Source organism: Adiantum capillus-veneris, chromosome 5 (assembly GCF_014529385.1).
Source record: "Adiantum capillus-veneris isolate H3 chromosome 5, ASM1452938v2, whole genome shotgun sequence".
Taxonomy (NCBI): Eukaryota; Viridiplantae; Streptophyta; class Polypodiopsida; order Polypodiales; family Pteridaceae; genus Adiantum; species Adiantum capillus-veneris.
In genome coordinates this window covers 126,372,544-126,381,370 of record NC_140935.1, presented here as the reverse complement: position 1 = coordinate 126,381,370, position 8,827 = coordinate 126,372,544, and positions in this window count along the sequence as shown.

Here is an 8,827-nt window from a genome sequence, read left to right as displayed (position 1 = left end):
CTATAAACATGACACAGTCTACAAAACTAGCCGGTTGAGATTGATCAGTTTCTTGGGTGGTTTGCAAAGGCACTTCTTGCGTACCATTAGTGGGAATCTCATCTGTGACACCACTTTTGGATTGATTTTGGGTCCTCATAGTCAGAGAGAAAGAGCTTGATAGATAAAGAGATCTTTAGAGAAAGAAGGAAAATTGAAGAGCTTGTATGCACTAAATATATTGAGTAGGTGGGCACAATCTTTTTGACATGCTTTCATTAGTTGGAATATAGGAAGATGCTTCCATCCCTTTGAGGAAAAAACAGAGGAGGTGGCACGTGGAGGGAGAGAGAGAGAGAGAGAGAGAGAGAGAGAGAGAGAGAGAGAGAGAGAGAGAGAGAGAGAGACGGGGGGGGGAAGGGGGGGGGGGGGGGGGGGAAGAGCGAGGGAAGGAGCTCCTCGTGTGTCGGGCCGATGGGTGAGAAAGAGGTAGATTTTGTCCTCTGCTGACCTAGCAAGCCTTCTTGTACTGAGTTGATCATGCGTAGATGTTGTCAGAGGATGTCGTGTGTGTGTGTGTGTGTGTGTGTAGCTATTTTACCATAAAGACATAATTTAACTTTTTACATTCAAAAGACAGCTGGCTTTAGAAAAAAGGAAATGATAAGTACAAAAACAGCTCAGACTTAAAATTATTTTTGTACAATGTTTGTAAGAATGAAGCCCCATTCCAATATACAAATAACAAAAGAACTTCCCTGGCAGTAGGTGAATGTGTAATCCAATGTTGGACAACTTGCAAGAGCCAAAAAAACTTTCCATGATAAGATAGAGTCCTTACCTGCATCCATCCAAACAAGACAACAAATACATTAGCCTTGGATGTGTTTTACAAGTATCAATGGACTATATCAGTTGTTATCCATGTCCATGTTACAAACATTTTTTTAACTTACAAGCTTAGTCCAAAGTATTTATGTAAGAAATGTTCCTCTTTTTCTAATAAAAAACCCCAAAGATAAAGAATATCATTTTGAATAGAAGGCCATCCCCCCTTCTAATCCAAGTGTCTGAATCATCCATTAATATTTGTATCAGTTTATAAGTTATCTTTCTAGATTAATGAAAGCTCCATCATATGAGTTTTTAAAAAGAAGTTTTTTAGAAAATTCCATTTATAGTTCTTCAAAGCATCAAGATCTTTTTAGTTTTAGGTCAGATACAGCTTAAGCCCATCATGGTATATGGCCTCAAATCATCCCCCAATTTGTATATCACTTATCTTATATGTCTCTTTAGCAAATCAAGTGGCAATGAGCCCTTAGCCAACCTCGAGTCCAACCAAAAAGATTAAAGGAAAAATGCCATCGCGCTTTACGTTTCCAATTTCATCTATCATTAGTGGAAGTAAACAAATTACAGTAATATCTTAACAAGACGACCAATAAAATACCAAGTACCTGTAAGTAATCGGGCTAGAAAACCCCACCCTCCTTTTTTTATGTTCCCATATCCAACCAATACAAAGGGCCTAATCAGGCCTCAGTGATCAATAACCAATGAAAAAAGCGACAGTACTAAGCAAATCTCAAAGTATTTTGATGAGCATCAATGGTACATCCGGTTACTCTTGACATAGTATTGCCTTGCTAAGTCAAGCGGCAGCAACCCCTAAAAAAGCCAGAGAATAAGTACCGTAAAGCAACCCAAAACAGAATTTTACAAAGTTTTAAATAGCAACGGCTTGGTATGCCATACCCCGAAACCATTCCAAAATGTTGCGAACATTAATTACACAGTCAAAACACCATTACCCATGTATACTTACTGACCAAAGAACCCTAAGCAGGCACTGCTATACTGAGTGAAACCCACATTAAGAGCCATACCATCAAAACATGTTAAAACAACATTATTACATTGATAATGCCCTTAAAACAGTAGGTGTGCAGAGTATCCAACCTGAGTAGCCTATGTTGCGAGCTCCATACTTCGGTTTAATAGAGAAATAGACACACAATCCAACTTTATGCAAGCAGAACAACACATAAAGCTAAGTGAGGGGCAGAGTTACGCCCTCACCTCTTAAATAGAGGAAGGAGGAAGGTTGCCATTCTTGTGTAGTGAGCAGAGCGCCATGAGTGGAGAGACCCCCTCCTAAGACAGCGAGGCCGCCCACGATGTAGTATGAAAAAAACTACCCTAGCGCCTTCATGGCCGGTTTTACACAAGGTAGTAAACCACCATTTTACTTATGCTAAGAAGGGCCATGTCCCATGGTGGATACCCAATACAGTCGGGCTTTAGGAAGTAGGTGTCAAATATGTTAGAGACACTTAAAGGTAAGTAATACAGTGTGTGTGTGTGTGTGTGTGTGTGTGTGTGTGTGTGTGTGTGTGTGTGTGTGTGTGTGTGTGTGTGTGTGTACCCGCCCTGTCCAAGGAACCAAACACAATGAGTCGATAGTAGGCCCATTGTGAATGGGCCTACTACCTTATTAGAGAAATGAGATTTTCACGGTTAAAGTGTAACCCAGGCCAGTCATGCTGAGTAAGAGACTGTATAATTTTATTGACTATTTTGTTTCTACTAAAGCCATTACGGCAATACTTTCTTATTAGTAATTTTATATCCTCCCAGGCAAGGAGGTAGTTGAAGGAAGAGTAGATGATCAAATATAGCAGGCTGATACAAGTGCTAAGTGTTGCTTTGTGAGGCCTATTACTATTCCTCTTAATGAACTCCAAAGGTGGCAGTTTAAGAAGATCTCTTTTCCACACAAATCTTAGGTCGTATCCTCCAACACAAGGAATATGAAGGGAGATAGAAAAGTTAAGGAACTGTACCAAAGTACAAAAAGCCCCATTGGGTGTTACAAACTCGTGTAAAGAAGTTGGTTCAATCTTTAGGCAGTGAGGATATAAAAGGCAGATTTCCTCAAGGAAGGCTTTATTGTTGATGCTTAGTATATCTGTAAGTGTGTCCAAACAGTGAAAGGTTATTATTCCTGCATTCCATGGCTTTGAGAAACCATTTGTATTCGAAGAAGGCCAAGTATATATTACACATAAGTGGAGAACAGGAGAACCCCAAGGGGATGCCCAACTGGGCATTGGTTAAAACAATGTCCTCCAGAAAGGATAGTACACTTATCAAGCAACCATGAGATGTAAAGACAAAGCTTCTCTTCATTAAAGTGTAAGGGATGTACGGAGTAAGTCTTTTCTAACCATCTAGGTTTTTTGGAAAGTGATATGTAGAAAAGACTCTTCTTTTTTGCATTGGAGAAAGCCATTTTAAGAACCTTGGCTATAACATTTTTAAAGCCAAGATCCCCATCGAGGGGAATGTTTTCATAACATTGTGTGATATTTGCTGAAAAAATATGGGAGATTTGCTTAGGGAGGTTAAGAGAGACCTCAGTAGAGTTTTTTGTTATCCAAAAGGGGTTGTACTATATTTGTAGAAAGTCGTGGCAGATTTTCGTTTAGAGGCACAAATAAGTTCAAACTCAGCTAATATTAGGTCAAGGCATAGAGTGATATCATTGGTGATATTAGTAAAGATACCATTAGCAGCATCAGCTATCCATCTGAATATATGTTTATGTATCTTATGGACGGGGAAAAGTACTGGTAGTTTAGTGTCTTGTAAAATATAGCCTAAATCCTCTAAGTGTCTAAAGATGCTACTAGTAACTGTTTGTAAGGAAGAGTTAATTCTAATGAATTATTTCCCAGAAACCCGATCGCGAGCAGCATTCCAAGTAGGTTTTTGCAGATAAGAGTGGGACAATTAGAGCTTTTATCCAGCCCGACTATGAACCAATTATTAAATATTTTTTGAAAATCAAGAGCAAGTTGTGGTGTTAACCAAGAGTTATCAGTGGATAACCATTTTCTAGGAATTTGTGATATTTTCTGAAAGAAGGATTCCTCCACAAGTTTTGTTAAGTCCAGTAGGACTGTCTTCTCCAGTTGGAGAGAACTGACAAGGTCAATTAGGCAGCTAAGTAAAGCTGATAGAGCGAGGTAAGGGTTTTTGGGATAGTTAGGTATGCGATTGAGCCCACTGGCCAAGATTCTTCGTAATTTGATATTTTTAATTATGTTAAGATCACAAGTAGAAACATGCATAACATATGTATCAAAGTTTTGGCAAAATGTGGTAAACTGACTGCATGTACATTCGGGAACTAATTCATCCTTAAGAAAATCATTTCTGCAAACCAAGTTTTTTATGGGATGTTGATACATCCAACCAATGAGTACATTATCAAGCAGTTTGTGATTGCCAAAAAGTAGGTCAAAGCACTCACAAAAAAAGAGCTTTACGTTGTATCCAATCGAGAAGTACATCATGGGAGAGATAGTGTACGTAGATATAGCCTTGGTTTGGAGCTACTTTGTTGAGAAACCTTCGTCCACAAGGGCTCGTAGCAACGTGCAATTCCACCAAGGATTACATTTCAAGAAAATTCCTGATGGGGGAGTTTCTGCCTCTTCCCCTAGTGTAGCTACGAGGCTTCCCCCGGTTAGAGGAAGAGCTAGGTGTTAAAAAAGAAGTAAAAGAGTTGGGGGTAGTAAGAGAATTGGGTCTTTTCAAAGTAGGGTAATCATCCTCCTCGATACATAGTTTGAGTAAGCTAGTGATGATCTTTACACCTTTGTAGTTAGCATAAGTGGTTAGGTAGATTCCACGTTCATCAGATTTCAGCTCCTTCAAGATATCCAGTATTAATCCATGAAAGATGTTAGGAGGCAATCTGAGCAATCACTATCTGTTTAGCTTGGCGACCCAACCAAGAGAAAATAAGGGAGAGGTGAAAATCCACGAGTTTTTCTGGGAAGAGTAGGTTAAGATGGTTGAGAATAAACCAAATGGCATGATCAAACCACATGATGCTGGATTCACAAGAGGCTTTAGGGTCAAGAAATTTGCAGGCACATTTAACATAGGGCCGGAAAATGTTCCATGTGGATTCTGTGTAGAAGTCCAGGTTGCTTTTAGCAAACTCCATGTTCCCTTTTGTACGGATCTAGAGGCCAGTATTGGAAGGGCATTTAGAATGGTCAATGAGATTGAGGTTGAAGGGTGCTTTGATGAGTTCTCCTCTGCAAAGAAATTGTCCATCTTTTAAGATCTTGAGTCTACAGTCTTCGGCAGTAGAGGCAGGGAGGTTGGCAAGGTAAACCCAGGTTTCACATAAAATAGGTGCTAAGAAAACCTTGTTGGGCAGGACCCAAAGCTGATGGTCCACCCAAAAGACTCGATTTCAATTTGTCTAACATGTAAGAAAAAAGGAAAAAACTTTAGAGATTTTTGGCACCATTTCCCCGAGGTTAGAGTCATTGAGGGAACAAAGATTACTCTAAAATTCTTTGATGGCTTCAACAATTGCACTAACCCTACAAAAGATACCACCAGTTTGAGGGATAATAGGGGTAGCCGGGGTACTAACAAAAGATGGATTGAGGCCACACAGCTTCCTCAAAGGATTAGACAAACCAGTCCCACAAGAAGAGGCAAGCTCTTGTTGGTATTGTATAGAGAGTATGGGAATTTGGGCTATGTACTAACAAACCAAATTCACCCCTTCCTTGGAGTCATTGTCTAAGGTAGCCAAAACTTTAACCCAATCATTAAAAGATAACATTTGCAAGATAGAAATTTTCTTGTCTGTGGTAAGAGTTGAGTCATATATTAGTTCAGATGCATCCAAGATGTTAATACATCTGAGGACAAGAGACGTGGCCATAGAGAGAGGCTCAGAGGTCAATTCCAATCCTTGTGAGAGAGCAAGGGTCTGCAATATATCAAAAAAGTTTAGTGAGGTTACGATTACTTATTGTAGTAAGTAATACAATCCTTGGCCTTCTAGCAAGGAAAGGTTGGGTTCTTACTGCCAAAGAATTTTTTGGTTTATGGTCATAAAGGTACAACTTAATCTGCTCAAGAATCTTTGTATGATTCTGAGGGATGTGTTTTACAATCATACGGGCTGTCATTCTAAAAGGTTTATGGCCCTAAGAGGAAATATATAAACATAAATAAAATCAGTTGTTGTAGATTGGGCCTGCAAACCTTGAATCGGCAAAGTCAAAGACTATAATAGCCGTGAGCAGGAGACCAAAAAAATAGTCTATGAAGGACCACCTAACACCAGTCAACCAATCAAGGGATTATAGATTCTGGGTCCATCTTAGAACTAAGTTTCAAAATTAGTTTCCAAAGCCAGCATCCTGGTTTTTCCATAAAATGAAAAAAACCTTATGTTTAGGATGTGTGTGTACAAAAATAATTCTAAGGCTGAGTTGTTTTTGTACTTATAATTTCCTTTTTTCTAAAGCCAGCTGTCTTTTGAATGTAAAAAGTTCAATTATGTCTTATAAGAAGGGCCATGTCCATGGTGGATACCCAATACAGTGGCGCTTTAGGAAGTAGGTGTCAAATATGTTAGAGACACTTAAAGGTAAGTAATATTGTGTGTGTGTGTGTGTGTGTGTGTGTGTGTGTGTGTGTGTGTGTGTTGTGCCTAGGACATGTGCAAGTGGAAGTAGGAAAGAAGAGCCCGTACTGAGAGAATGTGGGAGATGTGTGAGAGGGCGTCCTACTGTAGATGATGGCATCCCCCATTTGTGTCGGTCTTTTTTTGCAGAGCAAGCAAGGAACGCACAGGGTCCAATCTCCATTGTCTTGGAGACCAATGTGTGTGTGTGTGTGTGTGTGTGAGAGAGAGAGAGAGAGAGAGAGAGAGAGAGAGAGAGAGAGAGAGACTCCATAAGGGAAAGATAGGAGGATCACTTATCCTTATGGAGTCTCAATCTTGTTTTCTGGGTTGCCTTCCAGCATGATGCATTTGCCGGCTGCGTTGGTAGATGGGAAGAAGTGAGTAAGAGATCAAAAAATTTGAACGGAGGATGAAACGTGGAATGTCATATGAAGAAAGTCCAGAAGGGTGAGTGAGCATTGAGAGAGACAGAGAGAGAGAATCTTTTTGGAATCGGCTCACCCGATTCCAAAAAAGCACTCGCTAAAAATTTCCCCCAAAAAAATGGCACAAGGGATGTGGGGTTCTTCAACACACCCTATAACACACTTCAATAATTAAACTCACATGCCAAAAGTAGGGACAAAAGATGGTTGTATGATTCAAAATTCATTACATTGGCCTAGTATTTCTTATTTTGATCTTCTTTACATTAGTTTTTTACTTTATGGGACTATAGGACCTCGACATGCATTAAACGACAGGTGGCCTCCTCTAGGACAGTGATGCCTAGGGCTTGGTTAATTCGTATGTGCACACCTACCCTACCTAACAACCCAAAGGAAATGTAGACACATAAAAAGTATTTTTAACAAGCACAACCATGTGTGTTGTCTGAGCGACTATGGTAAGACATAATAGAAGTTAAGGTTGTTTTACTGAGAGCTACTTTTTGTTGTCTATCATATCGTTTTGGACACCTTGGATTTTTTTCATACTTGGACCTCCCCAAGCATTGTTCACCAAAAGCTTTTTTAGGAACCAATGGAAAAAAGGAAAGCTTTGAAAATCTATCGGTTTTTAGAGAAATTAAATCGGTTTTTATTGGTTTTTACACTAAAATCCTCAAAATTTAGCCGGTTTCCTTCAAGGCAGCCCTCAAAACCGGGAATTTTCAATCTTTGTCCTTTTAAAATACACTAAAGGCCGATTTTCTATGAACACTGTCCCCAAGGGTAAAACCACTTTTCTGAGTCCAATGGTAATGTTAGTTTTGCCAAAATTTGCTTCTATTAGCTCTTATTGGCTTAGATCATTTTGGAAAAAGTTGTTCTTGAATTGGAGGTTAACATGCCCCCTAAAGTAAAACACCCCTACCAAGTCTCTTAGTGATGTTAGAATTTTGAAATTCTGCTCCAATAACCCTATATAGGCTCAGATCGCAATGTGAAAGTTGAGTAGGGCTTTGTGTCTACAAGTGTTTTTAAGCCCTTTGGTCTATTTTTTGCTCAAGAACGCCTCTCTAGTTTCAAAACAATTTGAGCAACAAAGAGCAGTTTTTTTTGGGTAGACTTTTGAAATACCTTGAGTTCTTTTCAAAAATCGACCCCTTAAACTTGTGAATTGGAAAAAAAATTGGGCACGAAATTTGTAGAGCTTGAGAGCTTTGTTTTCGTAAAAAGAGGTTTTCCAATTAGACATTGTATGAAAAAGTTATGGTTGATTTAGTGAGAGCAATTTTTTGTGTCTCCCATATCGATTTGGCTCATATAATTTTTGCAACTATCAATTTTTTGAGCTTTGGCATGCTTCATAGGGTATAGCTCGCCTTCTAAGTCCAATTGTGATGATAATTTTATGCAGCAAAATAGGGGCTTAGATCGTTTTGTGCCCACTATAACTTTTTTATCAGCCTACCATCTAGGATCTTGAGAGGAGGGCCAAGAAGGGTCAACAATGCAATTTTTTTACCAATAACCCTAAGTTCTCAAAACAATTTAAGTTCAAATCATTTTGTGCCAATAGGGATTTCTGACAAAATTATGTAAAGTTAGGCCCCTTGAAGGCCTCGCAGCACTAACTCAATGGCAAAATCTAAGTTGTAACCCCAAAATTTCTTATACCATTTTTGTGCATATGATATCCAATGAGACTTAAAGCTGATCTATGAGTCTCTAGGGATCCTAAGTCCTCAATAGCCCATTGTAGATCCCAAAATTGCACTCTAACTCAAAAGGATCTGAGGGCTCACAAATGATTTGAGCTGCAGAATGAGAATTTTGGTGCATGTATCCTCTCTAGAACAAGCCCTAGTGTTGATGTAGACAATAACCCACCCAAACTTTGAAATGAAGCACA